This window comes from Mesoplodon mirus, assembly GCF_964341445.2.
Source record: "Mesoplodon mirus genome assembly, chromosome: 3".
In the NCBI taxonomy this organism is placed as follows: Eukaryota; Metazoa; Chordata; class Mammalia; order Artiodactyla; family Ziphiidae; genus Mesoplodon; species Mesoplodon mirus.
In genome coordinates, this window is record NC_138978.1 from 20,160,469 (window position 1) to 20,184,816 (window position 24,348).

At 45.9% G+C, this 24,348-nt stretch overlaps 1 protein-coding gene and 1 long non-coding RNA gene across 4 annotated transcripts in view; both read left to right on the top strand.

The window, feature by feature from the left end:
• The first annotated feature begins 110 nt into the window (after positions 1-110).
• Positions 111-4,402, top strand: LOC309800090. The gene is made up of 2 exons (XR_014293391.1): positions 111-246; positions 3,498-4,402. It is a non-coding gene; the product is annotated as an uncharacterized lncRNA (long non-coding RNA).
• Positions 4,403-17,816: 13,414 nt separating this feature from the next.
• CDC42 (cell division cycle 42) overlaps positions 17,817-24,348 on the top strand; it is a 46,335-nt gene continuing 39,803 nt past the window's right edge. The window contains exon 1 of one of the 3 annotated variants that reach the window (XM_082615638.1): positions 17,817-17,917. The gene's annotated coding sequence lies outside the window, so the exon portion shown is untranslated. Of the gene's footprint in view, positions 17,918-18,861; positions 18,886-24,348 lie in introns of those variants that run through there. The other 2 variants (XM_082615636.1, XM_082615637.1) reach the window with 2 other exon arrangements.

A 24,348-nucleotide genomic window follows, 5' to 3' on the forward strand; every position in this document is an offset into this window, starting at 1 on the left:
AGAGACCAGAACGGGTTAAGATCATGAAGCTGCGGAGCACCGCCAAGGCCTAGAGAGACCGGGCGCCTCGAACCCCGTTCCCCCTCCGCTCCCAGCTTCCGGGAGGGGCGCGACTTCCGGTTCCGGCGGCGGGCTACAAAGCTTGGCGCCGGGAAGCTGGTTTCCTGTTCCCGCAGCCTGCGGCGGGGTTTCGCGTCTCATCGCCAGGCGCCCCGTCCCCCCGCCCTCGGAGGGGCACCTGCGCAGGTGAACTCCCCTTCCCGCCCCCTGCGCCTCCCCCTCCCCCGCGCACCATCGGGTGGGAGCGGTCGGCCCTAGGAGCAGGGAGCCCCTGCCCGCGGGGTGTGCCGGCTGCTCGGCCTGCCGTGGCCTTGGGCCCCGCGTCAGCCCCGAAGGAGGAGGACTTACCAGTTCTGGAGCCACAGACGCGCCTTTTCCTGCCGGACCTCGGCCCTCAGAGCCGCGCCCAGGTGGTGGGAGGAGTCGGGCTCAGATCCCTGTGCAGACGCCGGGGATTTTTGTACTGGGCTGAGTGGTCCCGCCACCTCCTAGCCTTGTGACCTTGGGCAAGTCCCCTTTCTCCGAGCCTAAGTTTGTCAGTGGAAATGACAGTAACTGTCATACTGGGTTATCGGGAGCATTGGATGAGGGAAAGCTCTTGCGCAGTATCTGGCTTGTAAAGTTCAACAAATGTAGCGGCGGAGGCTGCCGTTAATGGAGATACCCGGGGCGGTAGAGAGTCCTGTCAAGAATTTAACCTGAGTGGCTAAGAGGATCACGTAGAGAATGTGAAACGCTCAGCACAGTGTCAGGTAGGAAATAAGGGTTCCGTAAACTGGAGTTATTAACTGGTGAGGGTAAGCATTCTGTCTGGCAGGTGGGCTTCTAAAACGGATAGGATTTAGAAGCTGGGTAAATCGTGGAGCTGGTCCATCTTTCAGAGCCAGCCTTGAAAACTGGCCTACTGACAATTGAGACTGTTCCTAAAAGTCGAGCTTGTAAAAACCTCTGGTGCTAGGAACTAGATGAATTAGTAAAAGGGTGTTTTTCTAAGTGGATTAGGGGTTTTCACGCAGAAAGGGTTTGAGCAGGAGGGGAAAACCTGAAAAGTTTCTTCCTCTTGAGTTGTCGCGAAAGTAATATAGGTGTAGTTAAAAAGAAAACAATACAGAAAGATACAAGAAAAATGTTTCCCTCTCACTGTTGCTGCTCCTCAGAAGTAAAAGGAATTTCTTTGATAACTTTACAGGTACTGTTTGGGGATATATCAGGTCATATATGCTTATGTGTATGTATTTTTAATTTCCCCAGATGGGATCATACTGCATATACTGATCTGCACCTTGGTCACGGGGTGCTGTGTTATGGACAGCTTTACATATCAGCTCTCATAGGCCTCCTTCATTCCTTACGAGGCTGCATAGTATTCCACTGAGTGGGTGACAGTACTTTATTGAATCATTTCCCTGTTGATGGCTTAAGTTGTTCCCAAGATTTTGCTTTCCTACAGTGTTTCATCCAACCTTTCCTTGACTAAATATTTCCTTTGTATTGAAGGCACCCCTGAGATTTGGAGATATTCTGCTTTTGTCCTTCTTATCACCTGGATTAGTTAAAAGCTTACTTTTGGGGATGAGCACACCCTGTTGATTGAATAAAAATGCAGATAACATGAGAAGAAGTGGTGTACTCCAAGAATATCTCCGTGATGGGGTTGAGAATCAATTCAAGGCTCCTAGAAAATGGGTCAGTGACTGTTTAGAGAGCAGGTGATTAGGAGCAGAGAACCATTTAATTCACGTCAGCTGGTCAGTGTTGTGATTGTTGGCTTCTGTCAGTTGTTGTGCAGGAAACAGATTTGAGAATATTTGACACAGGAGAGATTTTAAACATCAACAATTCTGCAATATAGAGTACGAAAGGCTAATCCTTGGGGGAGGTGGTGTTAATTTAAAAAAAGATGATCCCTGTAAAGTGGCTTCATCACAGGGGTTATGATCTATGATTGGACATTCCTTGTGTGAAAATTAATATAGTCATTTCTATACTGTCATCTGAAGTCTCTCTTTTTTTTTTCTTTTAAATAAATTAACATAGGATGTGGTTTTCCTGTAAATAATCCCTCTTTGGACTGGGGCTCTAGCCCAAATGAAGCAGAACCTTTTTTCCCAACATTTCACAGGTATTTGATTTGCCCACCTGACCCCCATCCTCCTTCCTCCCACTACAGCTGGTTTGCTAATCCTGGAGCTGTCAAGCATCCGATGAGTCAGAAATGTATGCTGCTAGCCTTCTGACAAGTTCAATTTCCCGTACACGGTGGGAGCTTAGGATCTTGATCTTAACATAAAGGCTTTTTTCCTTTTTTTTTTTTTTAATTGGCTTAGACGCCACCCTGATGGTAGCTCCTAAAGTACCTTTTTAAAAAAAAAATTTATTTATTTATTGGGTTGCATCGGGTCTTAGTTGCAGCAGGCGGGCTCCTTAGTTGTGGGTCGCTGGCTCCTTAGTTGCAGCATGTGAACTCTTAGTTGGGGCATGCATGCGGGATATAGTTCCCGGACCAGGGATTGAACCCAGGCCCCCTGCCTTGGGAACATGGACTCTTAACCACTGCACCACCAGGGAAGTCCCCTAAAGTATTTTAAACACTTGCTATTCTTTCATTCTCATGAAAGAGAGGGAGGGACATGGAAAAGACAGTAGAGTTGGATGTAAATGAACAGACCTTTTTCTCCTCTATTTTAGCACTTCTTCATAATTTGCTTTTGGACATAGCAAATGCTCCATAAAAGTGGCTGGAGGAAGCAAACACCCATGATTTTAAAGATTTCCCCTACAAATCATATGCCTATATGTTTGTATTGGGGGAAAAAATGGATGAAAGATTTTCCAGCTAGCAAGGCCAGCATTCTTCATTCTTTCTTCTTTGAGAATCTACATCTTACATTTTGGTAAACTATTGATACACTTTCTCAGTTGTGTCAGTTGATCCAGCAAGAGGAAACAAAAACAGAATTTCTAGTAGCTTTTTTTTAACAGTTTATTTATTTATTATTATTATTATTATTTGGCTGCATCAGGTCCTGGTTGCAGCACATGGGATCTTCGTTGAGGAATGCAGGCTTCTCTAGTCGTGGCATGTGGGTTTTCTCCCTCTAGTTGTGGTGCGCGGGCTCCAGGATGCGTGGGCTCTGCAGTTGTGGCGTGCAGGTTCCAGAGCATGTGGGCTCTGTAGTTGTGGTGCGCGTGGGCTTAGTTGCCCCTCGGCATGTGGGATCTTAGGTCCCCGACCAGGGATCGAACCTGTTTCCCCTGAATTGGAAGGTGTATTCTTTACCACTGGACCACCAGGGAAATCCCTCTAGTAGCTTTATTAAGAAACCCCGTTAAGTTTGAAAAGTTGATGGAACCTAGGTCTGGACCAGATCCATGTGATCAAAGAGGTTTTAACATCCTTTGTTTTTGCTGACCCTGACTTTTCTCTTTGTGCCTAGGAGTCTGAGAAATCCTTTTCCAGAGTTCTAGAATGGAGACTGAAGGGTACCCAGAGATACAAAGAAATAGAGAAATCCAGAATGATGAAATAAGGTCATCACCAGATGAGAGGATGGCTGAGGAGCCAGAAGTTGTCCTGATAGCACTTCCCCAGGTCCAGGTTCCACCAGAGAGCCTTGATGAAGACTCTGAAGAAGACCTTGAGACTGTGCCCCGAGGGAGTCCACTCAACCCTGCAGCCTCCAGGCAGAGGTTCCGGCAGTTCCGCTATGAGGATGCAGCTGGCCCCAGGGATGTCCTCAGACATCTCCAGGAGCTTGCTGGACAGTGGCTGAGACCTGATATTCACACAAAGGAGCAGATTGTGGAAATACTGGTGCAGGAGCAATTCCAGGCCGTCCTCCCTGAGGAGCTCAGAGCTCGGGCACAGAGATGTCAGCCTGGGGTCAGAGTCACTGGCTAAATCCTACTGCTTGCTTCTTGCTCAGCCTACATGGGAGAAGTAACCAAAGGCTCTCTTTGTTACAAGATCCAACTGCAGTCATGGGAAATCTGAACCTCGGTTTTCTCTGAGCTTGCCTTTGACTAGCTGTAATAAGAATTAACCAAAACCTTTTTTTGGCTGAAGCAGCTCTATTTCCTGGGACTGTGAACTCCAGAATGAGTTTCCCTGCCCTCTTGTAAGGACAGTCAGCCCGCTGCTTGTTTTGCTCTGCTGTACGCCTCCTTTTTTGCCCTTTGTGACATGCTTTAATATATTGTTTTTATGTATCCAAAGAGGTGATCGCTTCAACTTTAATATTCTTGATTCTTGTTGTGGTGGCATGAATGGAAGCTTCTGTAACCCCACCAGTAATTCATTTGGGGTGTCCTTGAAATATTAAAGTTCTGTTTTTAGTAAAAATGTCCTTTGATGATTTACCAGTTTAGCTCTTAGTAGTCAGCATTTAAGAAAGGTGAGATAATTATCACGAGTAGATGTGAGCTGGAGATAAGAACTGTGTGGCATTCGCTGAGCTGGGAAATAGGAACAGGCCTGGCCTTTGTTTTCAAAGTCAGAATTTAAATTGGACAAAACTGAGAGGGGTAAAACAGGGTCATAAGAGGTAACTCTCAGGCGGGGCTGTTTGATGTGCTCTTTCTCCATTTTCATCACCTTTGTTCTACAGCTCGTCTTCCTGTAAGAGAACTCACTCGACCATCTGATAATTCTGCTCTTCCCGAAACAGAGGTCATCCTGGCTTTGTGTGTGTGGAGGCCTGTACTTTGGTTGACAGCTGAGACAGAGCAGTAGCTCTGGTTGTGACAGGCAGAGAGGAAACAGCAGCTGCTTCCCCAGCATGACCCAGTCTTGAGGATCCTTTCTGTCTCTGTGGCCTGGCTTTGGGATTTGTAGATCCGCTCCTGTTAACACACTTGATACCAATTCGGAAACTAATCTTTTGGGATAGGGGCTGGTTAACTCCATGCTGGAACTTATGTTGATTCTGCTGATGTTTGTTTAGTACTTCCTGTGCCTTTTGGGACTCTTCTAGATGCTAGCATATAAATACTATAAAACCAAGTTTGAAGGAAATGTATAGTTTTTGAGGAGAGGAAGAAGCTATCCAAATATATCATTAGAAATGCTAGAGTAAAGCTAGTTTTCCTTTTGGCATCTGGTTTTGAGAGAGCACTAAGAAACGTGATGACCTAGAGGGGTGGGATAGGGAGGATGGGAGGGAGGCTCCAGAGGGAGGGGATATGGGGATATGTGTATGCATATGGCTGATTCGCTTTGTTGTACAACAGAAACTAACACAGTGCTGTGAAGCAATTATACTCCAGTAAAGATCTATTGAAAAAAAATGTTAAAAGCAAAGAGGAAATAGCTAAGGGAAGTGGCATTTTAATTGAACTTTGGGAGTAGGAGATCACTGGACAGAAGGTGCACCTTTTGCAAAGGCATGGGGATGTGAGGGTGTACAGTGTTTGGGGAATAGTGAACATACAGGTAGGTGAACTCACTGTGCCTTTCATTGACTGGGTTAAGCTCTCTAAATTCTAAGAGTAAAATTTAACATTGGCAAAGGAGGAACTCTAAGTGTTATATCTTCAGTACTCCAGTTTGTTCCAGACATTCTGAAGGTATTTCCTTTAGTCTGCAGGCATTAGGAACTCCTGGTGTTAAGGAATTTCCTGACCTGCTTTAGTTTCTTAGCTGCTTCGGTGGCCTAGAATTTAGCATGCAAGTAAAGGGCCAGAGTTTACAGGTGGACCGAAAAGTTTTCACTTTGGGGGTTTTATTACAAAACAGCTGAGGTTTCCTGGATTGAGTGCACTTAGCACTGGTTTTTCTCAACCTTGGCACTTTGGGACCAGGTAATTCCCTTCTGTGGGGACTTGTCCTATGGATTATAGGATATTCAGCAGCATCTCTATCCTCTGCTCACTAGTTAAAAGTAACACCCCCTAGATGTGACAGCCAAAATGTCTCCAAACGTTGCCAACTGTTCCTCGGGGGCAAGTTTGCCCCTGGTTGAAAACCACTGATTTTAAGGAGGAGAGTTCATCCAGACATGCCACAGATTACTCTCAGGTCCATGGCCTTTTTTTTTTTTTTGGCGGTATGCGGGCCTCTCATGGTCGCGGCCTCTCCGGTTGCGGAGCACAGGCTCCGGACGCGCAGGCTCAGCGGCATGTGGGATCCTCCCGGACCGGGGCACAAACTCGTGTCCCCTGCATCGGCAGGTGGACTCTCAACCACTGCGCCACCAGGGAAGCCCCCATGGTCTCTTAAGGTTAATGTTGAATTGAGAAAGCTATTGGGAAAGTTGTATGAATTGGGCTTTATGGTTCCTTTTTTCTTTTTTCTTTTTTTTTTTTTTTTTTTTTTTTGCGGTACGTGGGCCTCTCACTGTTGTGGCCTCTCCCGTTGCGGAGCACAGGCTCCGGACGCGCAGGCTCAGCGGCCATGGCTCACGGGCCTAACCGTTCCGCGGCATGTGGGATCTTCCCAGACCAGGGCTCGAACCCGTGTCCCCTGTGTCGGCAGGCGGACTCTCAACTGCTGCGCCACCAGGGAAGCCCCTTTTTTCTTTTTTAATTAAAAAAAATTCTTATGCAATGTTTAAAGGTTATTTTACACTTACAGTTATTACAAAATATTGGCTATATTCCCCCTGTTGTACAATATGTTTCCTTTATGTGTTTGGGTAATGCCACTTACTCTGGCAAATCTTAAAAAGAGTTTTGGTAGGAAGATTAATACTATGCCTCCAACTTTGAGAATGTTTTATTGGGATGGTTGACTGTGTGCCGGGATCTAGACTAGATGCACTCTTGATTCATTTAATCCTAACTCATGTGAGGTTACCTATTTAGGTAAATACACCTGCTCTACAGATGAGAAAACTGAGAACCAGCAGTTAAGTATTTTGGCTCATAAGTGGTAGAGCTAGAATCTGAGCCTTGGATTTCTGTCCCCTTAGCCTTGGGCTTTTTCCATCATGTCTGCAGTCTCCTGTGTGCAAGACGTTTCTTTGGCTTTTCTCATCTTTATGTTACCATTTAAAATAACATTTCTTAGATTCATTTCACACACAAAATATGAAAAAACCAAAAAGGGTCCAAATGGTAACTCCTGTTGACATTTTTTTTTTTTTGCGGTACGCAGGCCTCTCACTGTCGTGGCCTCTCCCGTTGGGGAGCACAGGCTCCGGACGCGCAGGCCCAGCGGCCAAGGCTCATGGGCCCAGCCGCTCCACGGCATGTGGGATCTTGCTGGACCGGGGCATGAACTCGTGTCCCCTGCATCGGCAGGTGGACCCTCAACCACTGCGCCACCAGGGAAGCCCTCCTGTTGACATTTTTTAAGGTTATAAAATACATTTGCGTGTGTATAGAAAAGTCCAATAGTATAGAAGGGTATAAATGGAAAATTTAAAGGATCTCTTCCCATTAAGTTTCTTATGCATCCTTCCAGAAAATATAAATTATGTAAGCAGATATACATGCATGTGCACACAAATATGTATATCCCCTCCCCCCTTTTTGTTTTTGGCCATGCCGTGTAGCATGTGGGGTCTTAGCTCCCCAACCAGGGATCAAACCCACGCCCCCTGCAGTGGAAGTCCAGAGTCTTAACCACTGGCCCGACATCCCCGTATATCCCTTTTTATTTACACAAAATATGTTATGCATGTTTAGTATGTATATTTTTCATGTCCAATAACCCTTAGCTGTCTTTTGCTGTCAACATACAGAGGTTTACCGCCTGCCAGTGCAGGGGACACGGGTTTGATCCCTGGTCTGGGAAGATCCCACATGCCTCAGAGCAACTCAGCCCGTGCGCCACAACTACTGATCCTGCAGCTACTGAGCCCGCGTACCTACAGCTGGTGCTCCGCAACTGGAGAAGCTACCACAATGAGAAGCCCGCGCACTACAACGAAGAGCAGCCCCCACTCACTGCAACCAGAGAAAGCCTGTGCGCAGTAACGAAGACCCACCTCAGCCAAAAATAAAATATTTAAAAAAAAAAGCAAGGTAGAGGATTCAGGTATGGAGTCAAATCTCCAAAGCATAAGTGAAGTTTAGAGAGGTAAATTACAGAACCAGAACCTCAAACCAGAACTGGCACAATGCCCAGCGCTGTCTCCCAGCAACCCTGTGGTACCAACGCTTTCTCATGGAAGTGAACTTACAGATGCAAATCCTTACCCCAAACCAACCCAGTAAGAGGAGAAGCTTGAGTTCATCTCCATTTCGTCTGGCTCTAGTCCCAGGCCCTTGCCATGAGGTCACACTGCCTGGATACTAAGGAGTAAACCAACTTTAAGTGTTTCAAGAGCCCTGCGGGGATTTGGAGTACAGTCATTCCCTCTCTCTGTCTCCAAGATGATTCCTGTGCCTTCACCCAGCAGAGTAGTTATCACCAATGCCAGTCATTGTCATTTCTGAGTCAATCTAGACCCCAGTTCTAAAGGACCTTAAACACTTTAAATTCTGTGAGTGACAGGGCAAGAGGAGGACAATGTAGAGGAACTAGCGGGAAGCATTTCTAAAATGTCTCGTGTCTAATTTCCCCTTTGTGATTATATTGACTCCAGTTCCACAAGAGAATATTTGCCTCTAGTTATTGAAAAATGCTCCTGCCAGATGGCTACTGGTGAAAACCAGTGTTCTGACCACAAGGTAATATGAGATTCCTAGCAACTGGCTAGAGCCATGGAAAAATATGTCATCTGTTGGGCAGCTACTCCCTGAGCAGTGAGTGGGTGCCAGGCCCTGGCTGCTGGAAAGGAAGCCAACTCGGGGGGTGGGGTGTGGGGGCCATGAGGAGTGCATGAAAACGGTGGTGGCGGCTGGAGAATTCAAGTGTAACTGGCCTTCCTAGGAGCACCATGTGTGGTCAGTTTCCACAGGCAGCTCAGTACAATGCCCTTGACAATGAGTTGACTATTTTGCTAAGCATTTTCCACCCACCACCATGCATTTATTGGCCATTTTCCCTTGGCCCGAAATGCCCCATCTCTACGCCTCCCCTGATCTTTGCCAGCCTACTCCTATTCATTCTATGTGATGCAGATAGCCATGGTCACCTTCGTGAAGCCGCCTTTGATTTCTGTCTTGAATCAGCATTTGAATCCCTCTTGTGAGCTCCTATAACACCTTCCCTTTAAGTTTAAGTTCTAAGTCCCTGTTCATTCAGTGAATATGCATTGTGTACCCAATGTGCCATAATATGCATTGTGTACCCAATGTGCCATGCCCTGTTCTAAGTCTCACACTGTAATGCGGTGCCTAGTTTGTGTCCCCAAGCAGATTGTGAACCCCACGTAGAGGGAATCTCTGCTCTTGGCCTCCAACACAGGACCTGCACATGACTGATCTTCTAGGAATAGCTTAATTTTTGTAGGAGACACATGGTTGCTGCCTGACTTAAGGGGTTTCCTTCTAGTGGACACAAATAACTAGAATTCATGGGAAACAAGCATTTCATTGGGGGCGGGGGGAGGGAGATTATTAATTCCTGTTTAAAGCTGGAGATGATGATGAAAATAAGACCCCCCGAAAGAAGAAGGCTTCACTCAGGCTTCACTGGGGTGGCCGGCTTTCTTCTCTGTTCTGTACCTGACATTGCAGTGAGGTGAGGTTAACTGCCTTTGGCTGGCTCTGCTTGAAAGCTCCAGGGCCCCCTTGGTGCCTAGCAACAACCTGACTGCCCAGAATAGTGATTTTGAAGCTGGGTGTGTCTTCTGGGCAGGAAGCCACCACCACCACCAAAGCAGCCAGGGCCTCCCCTTCACTTCCTCTGAGCCAAAACTCCGCCTTCAATTGGGGCCAGTACTTAAGTGTTTTGGAGCCCTGTCTTAGGATCCAGCACAAATGGGATGTTTCTAACAAAGGTAACTCCAGCACTTATGAGGTGTGTGATCTCAGACAAGTCATGTCACCTCTCTGAGCTCCAGTTCCCACACCTGTCTCGTTTCTGTCTCATTCCCAGCCCAGGTCACCCTAGCACAGTACCGAAAGCACAGAAATATTCAATAAATGTTATTGTATCTGAATCTGCTTGGCTAAGGGAAGATTCAGTGAGTGATTCCTTCTCAGCTGTCCCTTTGATCTTGTTCTTTCCTTCTGAGCCCCTCTCTCAAACAGCTCTGTCTTCTCATTTCTCCACATAAAATCCTGTTTTTTATCTTCCCATTCCTCCCCATCTCTCTCCTCATTGCTTACCTTATCCACAGGCATTAAACCTCATCATTGAAAAAATTCCACATTTCTTAAAAAAAATCCCAAGTGTTTTAGTTTTTAGGCCAATACTACTGATGTAGTGACCTTTAATTTTTAAGGTTTAAATGTAGCACGCATCCTGTAAAGTGCACATCTTAATGGTACAACTCAATGAATTTATCCAAAGTGGGCATACTCCTCTAACCACCTTCCAGATGAAGATACAGAATTTAAACAGCTCCCTAGAAGTCTCCCTCATGCCCTTTCCTAGTCATCAACCCCCCCCAAAAAGTAACTGTTATGATTTCTATTGCTCTAGAGTAGTGTTGCCTGTTTCTGAACCGAGTGGAGTAATACAGTATATACCCTTTTGTGTCCGGCTTCTTATGTTCAACATTATGTCTGCACAATTCATCTGTCCCCTGAGCATCCTGCTTTTCCATGCCTGTGAACCTGACATGCCTGTTCTTTCTACCAGGGATCTTTCTGTTCTGTCAGCACGCCCCACCCTGGCCTGACCAGTCTGTGCAAGTCGTCTAGACTCAGATTAAACCTCGCTCCTTTGGGAAATCTTTCTTGATCACCTCTGGGTTTGAATCCACCTACCAGCTGTATGACTTTGGCTACGTGTTACTAGCCTCTTCATTCCTCATTTTTTTTTTTTTTTTTTTGCAGTATGCGGGCCTCTCACTGTTGTGGCTTCTCCCGTTGCGGAGCACAGGCTCCGGACACACAGGCTCAGCGACCATGGCTCACGGGCCCAGCCGCTCCGTGGTATGTGGGATCTTCCCGGACCGGGGCACGAACCCATGTCCCCTGCATCGGCAGGCGGACTCTCAACCACAGCGCCACCAGGGACGCCCCCATTCCTCATTTTTGTTGGAGATCAGGGTTTCTATATTCCAGAGTTCTTGCGAATTTCAAATGAGATAATACATATTAAATACTTAGCACAATACCTGGAACTTAGGAAGTACTTAATAAATATTACATACAACTATTGTGAATACGCTTCTTATTCCCCCAGATCCTTGTGCATACCTCATAGTAGCACTTATTTTGATTATTTGTCCCACTACATGATCTTAATTCTTTGAGCAGGGATTGTATCTTCTTCATTCATTGTATTTTTTTCAACAGTCATTTATGAGTGTGCACTATATTCTAGCACTGAGGGTACAGTGGTGATGGAAGCCTTGAATTTACTTTTTAATGGGAAGAGACAGATAATAAGAAAAATAAAGAGGTGAGATCATTTTGGATAGTGATAAGCTCTAGGAAGGAAGTAAAGCCGTGTGGTGTGAGAGTGGGTTGGAGGTGCCACTGAAGCTGGGTGGGGAGGAGGTCTTCTTGAAGAGGTGATATTTGAGCAAAGACCTGTGGGTGGAAAGGAGCAGGTACGTGCGGAACAGGAGAGAGAACGGCAAGCACAAGGCTCTGGGGTAGGCACAGGAAGCTCAGATGTGTCTGAGCAATAACAAAGAGGGCAACGTAGCTGGAGCCCAGTGAGTGAGTGAGTGGGTGGTCCAGAGGAGGTCGGAGAGATGGGCAGGAGCCAGGAGAAGCCACTGAAGGGGTTAAGCAGGGGGCTATTGTTCACCTTTGCCTCCAAGGTACCTAGTACATAATAGACACCTACTGACTGTTGAATATTGGCGACAACGTGCCCATGACCAGTTAGTCCACATGAGTGATTCTCAGGTCATTTTCAAGTTAAAACTTCATCATTGTGCCATTGTGCCTCTGGGTTCTTACCAAACCCTACCGGATGGGGAAGAAGTTGCTCAGTTGTTTCTAGGTTTTTCTCTTCCCTATCTCATCTCATCCACCCTTCTTCAGTGACCCAGATTATCTCCACCAGAGATGTGTAACAGAGATGAAGGGAAGGAGGCAAGCCTGGGCCGGTTAGAGAAAAGGCAAGTAGGAAACAGGTTCGGTCAGTTCCTCTCCTTTCTCTGACTCCAAGAAGGGTCCAGGTCCCTGGACAAGCATAATGATGTGGCACAAAGTGGAGGAGGAAGGCTGAGCGGCAGGAGGGGCTGCAGAAAGGGCAGGAGGTGAGGTTGAAGCCCTTGGAGTAGGCTGCAGCTGCAGCAGCTCTAGCCCCCTAAGGTGTGGCAGGCCAAAGCAGGAGTATATCTGGAGTCCTAGCAGCAAAATTGGAGCTGCTGGCAAGGCCTGGGCCGTGACCAGTCAGAGGAGGGAAAGACCAGCCAGTAAATCAGAATGGAAGGGAAGGCTTGCGTCTGAGTGATAGAAATTTACACAACAACATCAGCCTTCTAGTAACACCAGTGAGACTTTATTTTTGTTTTATTTAATTATTTCTAACCTTAATTTTTATGAAATGTTACACATGAGAAAAAAGCTGGTAAAACACATGTACAGTACAATGAATGCTTATAAAGCAAACATCCATGTAATCATCACCCAGGTCATGAAATAGAACACTGTCAACACCACCCCCCCAACCCTGCACTCCCCCATCCATTCCAGGTTACAACCTCCTTTACAGGCAGCCAGTAGCCGGATTTTTACAATAATCACTTCCTTGATTTTCTTGATAATTTTATTGCCTATGAATCGCACAGAAAGTTTTTTTTAAATAAATTTATTTATTTATTTGTTTATTTAAATATTTTTGGCTGCATTGGGTCTTTGTTGCTGCATGCGGGCTTTCTCTAGTTGTGGTGAATGGGGGCTACTCTTCGTCGCAGTGGATGTGCTTCTCATCGTGGTGGCTTCTCTTGTTGTGGAGCACAGGTTTGAGGCGCACAGGCTTCAGTAGTTGTGGAACACGGGCTCGCTAGTTGTGGCTCGCGGGCTCACTGGTTGTGGCACACGGGCTCTAGAGCGCAGGCTCAGTGGTGGTGGCACACGCGGCATGGGGGATCTTCCCGGACTGGGGCTTCAACCCCTGTTCCCTGCATTGGCAGGCGGATTCTTAACCACTGCACCACCAAGGAAGTCCCCGCATAGAAAGTCTTAAATTAGGATTTTCTCGTGTAAATCCTAAGACTGAAGGCCACAAAGGAGAGCCTCTTTAATATGGAGCCTCCTGTAGCAATCTTGGCAGGCTCTGGGGAGAAGGTAGAGGATTTGCGTTCTTTGGCATTTGGCAGAGAATGCAGTGTTGAGGCTTCTCTCATTCAGCTGCTGTTTAAGTGCTCACTACATTTAAGGCACCTGAAGAGCAGTCTTTTTTTTTTTTTTTTTTTTTCCATACGTGGGCCTCTCACTGTTGTGGCCTCTCCCGTTGCGGAGCACAGGCTCCGGACGCGCAGGCTCAGCGGCCATGGCTTACGGGCCCAGCCGCTCCGCGGCATTTGGGATCTTCCCAGACCGGGGCACGAACCCGTGTCCCCTGCATCGGCAGGCGGACTCCCAACCACTGCACCACCAGGGAAGCCCGAAGAGCAGTCTCAGGGGTATGAAGATGCACCCCAAATTGAGCCTGCCGTTGGGAGCTTACAGTCAGGAAGAGAAAGCATGGGTAAACATCACAGAAGAGGGTGAGGCCCAAAGAAATCCTCAGATAAGTGCTATGGGAGTTTAGAAGAGGCAGAGATCACTTTTGGTGGCAAGAAGCAGAGCGGGCTTTGTGGAAGAGGTGGATGATTCTCATTCATTCATTATTTATCAAACATTTTTGAGGGCTGGCAGAGTGCCAGGAAATTAGGTAAAAGGAAACAACAATGAATAAGATAAGGCCCCTGCCTGCTCATGGCCTAATGGTTTAGTTAGCACAGATACAGACGATTCCAATATGTATGCTTTAAATACCAAGTGTAATGGGAATAATTGGTGCCTGGGGTTGTCAGCGAAGCTTTCAGAGCCGAGATCTAGGCTAGTCCTTGAAAAAAAGGAGTTTGGCAAACAGAGAAGGGAACCATTGAATCTGCAGAGTCACAGAGGTGGGAAGGGACACAAGGACAGTGTTGGCAAAAGGTACAGTTCGCAGTGGAAAGGAGAGTGGGACTTGACAGGTAGGTTGGATGATCAGGAAAGCTGTTCTTGGCAAGGGAAACAGCATGAGCAGGGGCACAGAGACCAGAAATCATGGTACCTGCATGCACAATACTAAGTAATTTAGTCTAGCTTCAGCATAAGGTGTGTGATGGAAGTTGTGATGATTTATTTTATTTTATTATTTTTTTAAAATTATTTTCTTTAAAAAAATTTTTGGCTGCGTGTGTCTTTGTTGCTGCTCCCAGGCTTTCTCTAGTTGTGGCGAGCAGGGGCTACTCTTTGCTGCCATGCGCGGGCTTCTCATTGCAATGGCTTCTCTTGTTGCGGAGCACGGGCCCTAGGTGCGCGGGCTTCAGTAGTTGCAGCACATGGGCTCAGTAGTTGTGGCATGCACGCTCTAGGGTGCGTGGGCTTTAGTAGTTGTGGAGCGCGGGCTGAGTAGTTGTGGCCCACGGGCTCTGGAGCACAGGCTCAGTAGCTGCGGCACACAGGCTTAGTTGCTCCGCAGCACGTGGGATCTTCCCAGACCAGGGATCGAACCTGTGTCCCTTGCATTGGCAGGTGGATTGTTTCACCACTGCTCTACCAGGGAAGTCCTGTGATGGTTAATTTTATATATCTACTTGACTGGGCCATGGGGTGCTGAGATATTTGGTCAAACATTATTTTGGATGTGTCTGGATGATATTAATATCTGAGTAGAGAAGATTGCACTCCCTAATGTGGTGGGCCTCGTCCAATCAGTTGAAGGCCTAAATAGAACAAAAAGCTGACCCACCCTTGAGTAAGGAAGAATTTTTCCTGGCTTTGGACTCAAACTGAAACATTGATTTTTCCTGGGTCTTAAGCCTGCTGGCCACTGGACTGCAACTGAAACATTGGCTCTTCTGGTTCTTAGGCTGTCGGACTTGGACTGGAACTATACCAGTTCCTGGGTCTCCAGCTTGCCAACTCACCCTGAAGATCTTGGGACTTATCAGCTTCCATAATTGTGTGATAAATTGTGTATAATAAATCTCTTCAGGTAGATAGATAGATATCTAAGGGGAAATATAGATAAATACTATAGATGTAGGTAGATGTAGATCTCTGTCTATCTATTTATGTATCTATCTATCTAATCTCCTATTGGTTCTGTTTCTCTGGAGAACTCTGACTAATACAGAAGGGAAAGGGAAATAACTTTGAAAAGACAAGTTGGTGCCAGATCATGGAGGACATAGAATACCTGGCTAAAGGACTTTGAATTTTATTTTGAAGGCAAAGGAGAAAACATGGTTTCCTGAACTGGGAAGTGACCTAATAAGAATTGAGATCCAGGGAATTCCCTGGCAGTCCAGTGGTTAGGACTTTGGGCTTCCACTGCAGGCAGTAGAGGGAATTTATCGGCTAATATGACTGAAAATTGAAGCAAGACTGGATCTAAGGGCTCAAACAATGCTCCTAGGACTTGGTTTCACTGTCCCATCTCTCAGCTCTGTTTTGCCCTCCATCCTGGACTCATTCTCAGGTAGTCTCTCGCCTTACAGTGGGAAGGTGGCCGCCAGCAGTGCCATGAGTACATCCTGCCCTCAGAAGATAGATTCATTCAACTGGACAGTGATGATCAAAGGCTCAGAATTGACCTAAGGCTCAGTGGTTCTCATTGTGTCATACGCCCATTGCTGAGATGCTGTGGCAAGAGAGCTCTCTAAAATGCTGATTGGCCAAGCATGGGTCACATGTCTATCCCTGCAGCTAGGGGTAGACATCTCCTACAGAGCCACAGGGATTGAGAACTGGGGGAAGGGTTGCCCCAGGAGAACTGGAAGTGCTGTTACCAAAGGAAGAAGGAACAGACCCTGGGCTGGTAACCACAGGGGAAGGAGGCCTGGAGCCCCACAGGCTGCGCCTTCTGCCAATATGAAGCAGCTGCAGCCAGTGGTGCTGTGGGGAAGGGGCACTAGGAGGTGGGGGTCTGGGCTGGCAGCAGGGGAAGGTGTAGACTGGGGTCAAATAGTAACGCTATTGCCTTGGGGGCTGTGAAAATGTTGGGGAGGGTCCTTCTGACAAAAACCTGACAACATGATAGACAAAGTGCTAAGTGAGTCCTTGTCTTCAGAATAAAGGCAGGAAAAGCCAAGTGGGTTGGGTGACACCTCACGAGATATTGCTGCTGATGGAAAGGGCAGACACCGTCTGGGGACACTGATGGAATTGTGAGATGGGATGGAGGAAAGGTTACTGCCAACTGGTCTTGCAGGGGGAGAAAACAACCAGTTTTCCCTCAAGTTTAAGAAATTAAGCTCATGCATTTTTACAAGAGTCAAAAATTTACAGTAGCCAAAAATAACCTAAATTCCAACAGTAGGAGATTGATTGAATAAACATTGTAATGCCCATATAGTAGAATGCAGCCTTTAAAAATGATGCTTTATTTGACGTGGACAGATGCTCTCAATGTAGTTTTGAGAGAGAAATGCAGAGTACAATCTGTCTTTGTGCAACAAATGTGTATACATGTATCTACATCTATGAATATGTGGAAAGGTGTACACCAAAATGCTAATAGTTGGCATCACTAGGGGTAGTACTACAGCTGAAGCTTATCTTCTGATTTCTTTGCAATACACCTGCTAGGTAGTATGTAGGTAAACTAGAGCCAGCCTCTTGGGTTCAAGACCTAGCTCTGCTACTGCCTGGCTCGGTGACATTGGGTAAGTCCCTTAACACCTTCATGCATCAATAAGTGGGGGTAATAGTTCTTAACTTATAGGGTGGTTATGAATTTTACATTACCTACTATTACATGCAAACCTGTTAGCACCATACCTATAGTAAACACTCAAAAAATGTAGTTATTCTTTTTGTGTAATTAAAAAGTCCAAAAGACTTTTAACTATATTGGAAATAGGTGTTTTTCTTGGCCAACTAACTGTAGTAGTCATCAATAAACGAACTATTATTAAGATAAGCTATTTCCCTCTAACACTGGGAAACATCTGAGAAAAGACAGAGAAGGTTCCTATTCTCCTGAAGTTTGCACACTAGCCGGAAAGACACATGATAAACAGGTGCTGTGTGGATAGGATGATCAGGAAGGCAGTGACATTTGAAGGCTGAAAGCCAAAGGAAGGGCTGAAGAGGAGGAAGCCAGGAGAAACGGTGAGTGCGAGGCCTTCCGGTGGGGAGGAAGTCTCTAAACCAAAAGACGACCTATATGGTTGGAGCGAGGGACAGTGGGTTGTTGGCAGAGATGAGAAGCTAGCCCTCAGCTCTCACGCCAAGGCGCAGTTATTACAGGCCTGGGGAGTCAGGAGGCCGTCCACTTGTAGTGTGATCTCGGGCAAGTCACTGCCCCTGTTTGAGTAGCCACTGTCTTCTCTGCAAAATCGGGATGATAAAACTTCGTAAGGTTGCAAGGATCAAATGACCTGTTAGTGGAAGCGCTTCGCAAACGACAGTTTATAGCATTATTACAAATTCAGCGGAACCACTGGAGAGTTACGGACACCAGCCACCAACTAGCAAGCGGCGCTGGGTGGCGCGTGCGCGTTAGACGGCCAGAACCCGGGCAGGGGAGGAGTTCAGGCCCCGCCCGGAACCGCTCTGCCTCTTTTCGCCTCCCGGTCCCTCCCTTTTCCGCGGGCACCCAACCGTGCGTGTCTTGCGTGCTGACGTCAGGCGCGTGCCCCTGTCCGGCAGCCGAGGAGACCCCGCGCACTGCTGCCAACGCCCCGGCGGAGGAGCTGAGGTGAGTGCGGGGCCCGAGGCTCCCCGCGGGAGCGGCCTCCCCACAGTCCGGTCCCCGCCGCGCCGCCCCCGGCCTCTCCCCGTCCGGGGGGGACACCCCATCTTGGGATCCCTGGAAGCCTGGGATTGTGGGGCGCGCGCGGTGGGGGCGGGGTGCCGGGCGAGCGCGGCGCCGTCCGGGCGAGCGCGGGTCCGGGTTCTGTCGGGGGACGGAGCGGAGGGGGTCGCGGGGGGCAAGGCTTGGGGGGCACAGGTCAGGCAAGAGGTGTTTGGCCGGGACGCCGGGGCAGGGCCGAGGGCGCGGCCGGGGCCGGGCTGTCACCTGGCAGCGGCGGAAGGAAAGGGTCACACCCATCCCCACCACCCTGCTCCCCTCCCCCCGGCGCCGCGGACCCCTAGGGCGGGCGGCGGTCCGGGGCGCCATGAACCGCGGAGCCGCTGGCGGGCGCCTGGGGTGCGCGCGGTGGCGGTGACTCGGACTCCCAGGCCGGGTCTGCCCCCCGCGCCCCGGCTTCGACTTCCTGCTTCGCCGGGCGCCGCCGCGGACATTTTGCGGCGAGCGGGGGGAGGGGAGCGGACTGCGAGCGCGGCGGGGAAGTGGCGGCCGGGCAGCGCGCGGCTCGCTGACGGCCCGGGGCTTTGCTTGCCGCGCGCCTCCCTCAGCGGTCCCGCAGCCCGACGCCTTGTCCCGCGGGGTGGGCCTGGTCACCGCTTCTCTGGTCTCCTTTATTCCTGCCTTAGGTCGAGTTCCTAATAGCATTTACATTTCCTTCTCCAACTCGCCCTGCCTATTCAGCTGAAGCTTCCCTTTCAGGGAGTTACCTAACCACCTCCCGAAACTGTCGTTCTGCCGTTTGCCTAATTCCTCTCTTTAGGGGGAAATTTTCTTTGTTCGTTTTTTTTTTTTGTCCTCCCCTTTAAGTCCAAGAGAAATGCAGTGGGGAAGATTACGTCATCGCAATATAAGGGGTGAGAGTTTTTAACTCCTACAAGTCAGGGACTCACTAAATTAAGACAGCATTTTGTTGGCTCGGTTGGGTCACCCAGTGGCAGATCTGCCTGTTTCACTGTTTCATCGTATTCAGAGATAATCTTTTGAAATCCTGGCCGTCTCATATGCATCTAAAAGCCAGGAAGGTTTAAAATCTCAAGATGAGCTTGTGCCAGGAAGTAAAGAGTAAGACAACACTTGCGTAGGCAGTAACTTTAAAGATCCCTTTGAGTACTGGAATGAAGTTAATTTATTTGTGGAAGCATTTCTTTGGTCCAAAATGACATTCCCAGATTGTTTAAGTTCTCCCATATGACTTACTGATTCAGAGTATGTACCTAAGTCTACACTCGTGCATTTTTTGTGACAAGGGTGTGGTGAAAAGAGAATCAGTTCATTTTACACCTAATCTTTGCTTGCTAGTCACTTTAATTTTGTAATTAAAAACGGATTTGGTTTTTTTAACCAAAAAAACTTAAGTGAGTAACATTTTCAGACTTTGGGGATCACAGTATTTGTTCTCCAGAATGTTAGGTACATTCAGGGTACTGTAGCACAGAAAAATGTTAGCATTGTAAAGCAAATGAGATCCAACTGTGTAATGCATTGTTATAAGGATAGTTCATGTTGAAACAAGTATTTTCTTATTGTTTCTCCTTATTTGTATAGAGAGAACAGATTGCTTGTTAAGAAACACTTAAAAGAAGTGGTAGGTTTAAATCAGCTTTCTGTAGTGTGTAGGTGTTGGTAGACAAGACCCAGAAGGTGCCACAGCCTCTTAAAATTTTTGCACGTAATAACTGACACCTGTGCTCAGTTGAACTTAATTTTTTGGCAGTCTGAGGCAGGTGTTACAGCCTAGGGTAGTCAGGGGCTAAAATCAAATATTGGTGAGATTCTTTTAAAGTCCACCAAGCCCAAATCTTGACTCTTTTGTAAATTCAAGATTTGTTTTCTTTTATTCGGATACTTTTTCCGCTTATAATTTTGTGGTATATTATAGAAGCATTTCCAGTTATTTTAAAAATGGTTACACTAATAAAATGTTTTGATCCAAGAAGTGTTGCATTTGGAAAACTTTGAAGTACAGTTTATTGTGCTGCCTGTCTGGGAGTATTACTTATAGCCATTCTTGGAAGTAAAAGTCAAATTGTACTTCATTTGTAGATATATTTTAAATACATTTATCATTTTAGGGTCTTTTTTGAGAGGACAAAGAATGCTTAATGAGGAACACTTCAGGCTACAGAGCTTCCTCTGCTGGGGAAGGAGGGGTTAATATTTTGTTGACCTGTGTCCCGTAAATAGATCTGTATATTCTCCTATATTAAAGGGCTTCATTCTAGGCTTTCAATATTCAGTATTCTCTTCCAAGTCTATTAGTTTCTCCCAGTAGAATGTAAGTCTATGAAGGCAGGGCTTTTGACCTGGTATGGTCACCCCTGTATCCCTGGCACCTAGAATAGTGCCAGACTCATGATGTGTCTCAAGAAATGTTTGTCAAATGAATGAATGTGATGTCTGAGGGTTAATATTTTCACTTTCTGCATATTCTGTAGGCCTGTGTACTGTGTTTCCTGGGACCTCTTTTGTGCTTGGTCAGCCATATTCATATTTGGGCTCATTGAAGTGATGATTCCTCATCTACTTTTGTTTGACCGTATCCATCTGTTTAGTCCTATATCTTCTGCAGCTGTACTGTCTGAACAGTTAACCATTGCTTAGAAAATCTTTTCTGATGACCAGTTCTTATTCTCCTAAAAATTATTCAGACTTTAATGTTTATTTCCTTCCTGTATTTCTTTGTTTGAAATAGCAATTTAGTTTTTCCATTTCTTCCCCTCAACTCAACAGTATCAAATTCCTGGTCATGTTATGCTTTGTCCCCTACGTTTCTACTTTTAGTTACTCATCCCTTCAGTCCAAAATATTTTTGCTAAAGCAATTTTCATTACTTGTCATTTCAGCTATGTCTGCCACTGCTGCTATTATAAGTCCTGGATGTCAGAACTCTTCGTTACTAGTCGCCCCTGGGACATTGGTCTCAAACTGCTTATTCCATGAAGTGAAACCCCATTTTTGCCACCGAAGTGGTCTCCCATTAAAAAAAAAAATTAAAAAAATTTTTTTTCAACTATTTAGCTATTATGCTGAAGTCCAGAACAATTTCTAATATAGCAAAATGCTACATATTGTTAAGTCATGGTGTTCACCAAGCCTCAGTTGTCAGTCACCTGAAGAGAACCTCTGTTGCTCACTCTGTTCTTTAACACTTTTACACTTTTAACACTTGCATCATTTTCTCTTAAGAGTAAGCCATTTGGATTTGCTATTTTTTTTTTTTTTTTTTTTTGCGGTACGCAGGCCCCTCACTGTTGTGGCCTCTCCTGTTGCGGCCCACAGGCTCCGGATGCGCAGGCTCAGGGGCCATGGCTCACAGGCCCAGCCGCTCCGTGGCATGTGGGATCTTCCTGGACTGGGGCACGAACCCGTGTCCCCTGCATTGGCAGGTGGACTCTCAATCACTGCGCCACCTGGGAAGCCCTGGATTTGCTATTTTAATTCTGTTGTATGTTCTTGGGAGAGACACTGTTAGTATAGTGATTAAAAGTGTAGACTCTAGTACTAGACTGCTTGGATTTAAATCCTGGCTCTGGCATTTATTAGTTACATGCAATCTGAGTAAAGTCTTTGTCACTCAGTTTACCTTCTGTAGAATAGGTCTGGCAATAGTTTCTACCTCACAGTGTTAGGAGAATCAGTTAACCTAAGTGAAGTACTTAAGACATTTCAGTGGCATATAGTAAGTACTCTGTAGGTGTTTGCCCTTGTTATTATTACAACCTCTCTTAATGCCCCCACCTTTCAGAAGTTATCTGCGTTTTTCTCAAACATCAACAGTTTAATAACCATCCCCCCCAGATTAATCTCATGAAACCATAGAAATTAAATGAGGTGAGGATTGGTGTCTGCTTCAAATTTTTATCCATTATGTTAACCAGTGTCATGGAAGTAGGGGTGTAAGTTCTCAAGTATGCAGTATATAGTCTGTGGACCAGGAGCATAAGCATCAGCTTGGAGCTCCTTAGAAATATCAGGCTCCATCCCAGTCCTCCTGAATCAGAATCTGAATTTTAACAAAATCCCCAAGTGATTTTTATGCACATTGATGTTTGAAGCACCCTCTTTAAGACTGCTGGATTTCACAAAAAATGTTGAGTGCTTTATTTTTGTTTTTCCCCCTACTTAAGTATAACCTGGTCTCTTTCAGGCAGCGTATCAGAATTTATTGCAAGGATTGTAATCAGGAAGTGAATGTGAAACCTATTTGGCTTTTAAAGGAATGAATTATAGTTTCTTGCCTGTTGTGTAGAGTCGCCTCATGTCTGTGCTCATTATCAGGAACTAATGTGTTGTTTAGTTACTAAAGAGTCATTACCCACTTAATAATAACTAAATAATCTTAAATTCTAGTTTTAGAACTGCTTGAACTTGAGTTCAGTTACATGTTTGAACACAGTAACTTTTTATGGATAACTAATTGTTACGAAGAGCATATGATTAGGATCGTTCACATAATTGTTGGTTATGTAAACAGGTGAAATACAAAGTTGGCATTTAGCTGATCAAATGTAAAAAATGTTTTCTGCTTTTTTTTTTTTTTTTTTTTTTTTTACTAAAATAAACCATATCTCGGGCTTCCCTGGTGGCGCAGTGGTTGAGAGTCAGCCTGCCGATGCAGGGGACACGGGTTCGTGCCCCGGTCCAGGAGGATCCCACATGCCGTGGAGCGGCTGGGTCCGTGAGCCATGGCCGCTGAGCCTGCGCGTCCGGAGCCTGTGCTCTGCAACGGGAGAGGCCACAGCAGTGAGAGGCCCACACACCGCAAAAAAACAAAACAAAACAAAATCTCCAATCTCAAGGGAAAATTTTTTTAAAAAATTCATTTACTTATTTATTTATTTTTGGCTGTGTTGGGTCTTCGTTGCTGCACACGGGCTTTCTCTAGTTGCAGCAAGAGGGGGCTACTCTTCATTGTGGTGCACGGGCTTCTCACTGTGGTTGCTTCTCTTGTTGTGGAGCATGGGCTCTAGGCCTGTGGGCTTCAGTAGTTGTGGCACAAGGGCTCAGTAGTTGTGGCTCGTGGGCTCTAGAGCACAGGCTCAGTAGTTGTGGCTCACGGGCCTAGCTGCTCCGCGGCATGTGGGATCTTCCCGGACCAGGGCACGAACCCGTGTCCCCTGCATCAGCATGCGGACTCTCAACCACTGCGCCACCAGGGAAGCCCAGGCAGGCGGATTCTTAACCACTGTACCACCAGGGAAGTCCCAAGGGAAAATGTTAATAACTAAAATCTAGTCTTAATATAGCCACCATCCTGAAAAAATTATTGTTATTTCTAACGGACTTGATTGAATTTTTCTTTAATTTTTCTTTTTTCTTACACTATTTGATGTGGCAGTGTATGCTCTAGAGCAGTGTTTCCTAACCCTTTTCAAATCAAGGGAGACAGAAAAATATTGTATGCGACACTGGAGTAAATGGATAAGACTATTCTTGGCTTGCTAGAGGTGTTGCAGCCCCAGGGGATCAGTGTCTCAGGCACACCTGTGTCCATTCTCTGTGTCCGAAATGGCAATATGAAGCTGTCTACTGTTGGTTATTAAGCCACAGCCATTGTTTTCAGCTAAAAAGATGATCACTTTTTGTTACTCCTTGTGTAAACAGAAGAGATTGAGAATAACAGATCAAATGAAACTAGAGGGAGAAATGGAGGTGGAATGAAAGAATACCATGTTAATTAGTGTTAAAGAGTATGAGATGATAAATTTTGTAGAAGAAATCATAAGATTTCAGGTACAATCCATTTGCTTTGTTGGTAGGCAATTTAAGGATATTTGTAATTTTTTTTTTTTTTGGTTTGCTTTTAAATCTGTTTAAAAGCAGATGAAGAGGAGTAGGAAGTGAAAGAATAAAGTTTCTTAACAAAGAATCATTGTTATGTGTGGATTCAAGGATTTTCATTCCTAATACAACTTCACTATAGTTACTAGTATTTGTTTCACCAGCTGAATGGTGTTTGAGAGGAGCTCAATTTTAGAATCTTCTGAAGTGGAATTAAACCATCTATATCACTTATTACTTTGCCAGAAAACTATATTTTTATTGTGAAGTTTAAGATTAACAGTAAGATTTAAAAATAAACTTAGATTTTAAAATGTAAATTTTCATTTATCAGATAACTAGGAACGAGTGGATAGTTCCTGTGAATATTTGAGTGCTGGGGTTTAAATCAATATCTAATACCTTCATTTGTTTCAGAAAGTGTACAAATAGTATACATACTACAAAATATAAGCTATGAAAATGTTTGAATTATTTTAGGTCATATGATTTATTTGTTCATAAGGCCAAAGGGAATGTTACTTCATCCTAAGAGT